The sequence below is a fragment of the Vombatus ursinus genome, unplaced genomic scaffold (genome assembly GCF_900497805.2).
Source record: "Vombatus ursinus unplaced genomic scaffold, bare-nosed wombat genome assembly UNPS02015406.1, whole genome shotgun sequence".
In the NCBI taxonomy this organism is placed as follows: Eukaryota; Metazoa; Chordata; class Mammalia; order Diprotodontia; family Vombatidae; genus Vombatus; species Vombatus ursinus.
This window is the reverse complement of record NW_020955184.1, coordinates 1,529,589-1,531,235: the sequence shown is the minus strand read 5'-3', so window position 1 is coordinate 1,531,235 and position 1,647 is coordinate 1,529,589. Positions and strand designations below refer to the sequence as shown.

The following is a 1,647-nucleotide window of genomic DNA, read 5'->3' as shown; positions in this document are numbered from 1 at the left end:
GTGAAATATCTCATTGGAAAAACAACTGACCTGGAAAATAGATCCAGGAGAGATACCTTAAAAATTACTGCACTATCTGAAAGCCATGATCAAAATAAGAGCCTAGACATCATCTTTCAAGAAATTATCAAGGAAAACTGCTCTGATATTCTAGAACCAGAAGGCAAAAAAGAAATTGAAAGAATCCACCAATCACCTCCTGAAAGAGGTCCTCAAAGGAAAACTCCTAGGAATATTATAGCCAAATTCCAGAGTTCCCAGGTCAAGGAGAAAATATTGCAAGCAGCCAGAAAAAACAATTCAAGTATCATGGAAACATAATCAGGATAACACAAGATTTAGCAGCTTCGAGTTGGTGGACAGCTCAGCCACCATCGAGCTATGAAGCCTGTGGGCTCCGGGCCCGGGGGCCTTCCCGGGTCTTTGGAGCAGCCCGCAGCCCCAGACAACCGGCTGTTTCTTGTGAAAGGTGGAATTTTTCTTGGTACAGTTGCTGCTGCAGGAATGTTCACTAGTTTTGTTACAACTTTGTCAATGGCTGAAAAGAAAAACCCTCAGTGGTTCAATAAGATGAAAGACTTTCAGAGTGAAATGCAATCAATATTTCCAGTGATTCCCAAGAACCCAGCATCATCTGTTGAGTGGGAGGAAGCACTGAAATCCAAATGAGAGGAGCATAAAGGAATTCCAAAGTGATTATTATAGGGAAAGTAGCTTGGAAATACCAAGATAATCATCCTCTTTAAAGGAAAAAAAGATCAAACTGATTTATGCTCAGGAAAGTGAACAAATCATTGATGGAATATGGACTCTATGACTGTCAGCATCTTCAGTGTAGTCTATGAAAATTTAAAGTCATTTGGTGTTTGCTTTATCTTGGAATCAAATGGGAGAGGTACTTGTTTTCCAAGATCTGGAGGGCTGTTTTAAAGAACATTAGTTGTAAGTAAGTAAATAACTTCCCTTTGTGGATGATATATTAGTATAGAAAGTTAGATATATTTCTATAAACTTTAAAAACAAGTTCTCACTTGAAAAATTTTATGATAAATATTCTAACAGGAATCTTTATAAATCTTTGTTATTTCTCACCACCAGGTGGGAAAACCAGGCTAAAAATTAAAAGGTGGTTCATTTAAAAATATTTTAAAATAACTTTAAAAAAAATTTAGACCATAAGTTCCTTGAGAACAGGCACTGTTTTTTGTCTTTCTTTGTATCCCCAGAGCTTAGTATAAGTGCCTGGCACATAGTAGGTACTTAATAAATGCTAGTTGACTGTCAAGGCCCTAGCTAATAATGAAATAATAGTGGCTCATTCTTTTAAATTAAGTGAGTTCATTGCAGGAACCTCCCATGTTGTTGTGTGATTATCTGGCTATATTTGGCATGTCAAGAGCCCACTGAGCTGCCCAAACATTCACCTCTTGGTGCACATAGTAATATTAGATCATTTGTTTGAAATGATTTTTTGTTTGCTTTATACCCTTTGTTCACTCATTCAGTGCCCTACTTAAAGGCCATTCATTACATTTCTACATGTCTTTATACTTTGAGGGAAATAAAAAACCAGCAACAGATTAATATAATTTGAGAGTAATTTATTGTGTTTGTCATGCTGTCATTGGTATGAAGTGTACATTTGTA

At 36.5% G+C, this 1,647-nt stretch overlaps 1 protein-coding gene and 1 pseudogene across 1 annotated transcript in view; one reads left to right on the top strand and one right to left on the bottom strand.

Moving 5' to 3' along the window:
* Positions 1-1,647, bottom strand: part of SLC25A21 (solute carrier family 25 member 21) — a 704,781-nt gene that overhangs the window by 430,353 nt on the left and 272,781 nt on the right. The window lies entirely within an intron of this gene.
* On the top strand, positions 382-669 carry LOC114032193 (annotated as a pseudogene).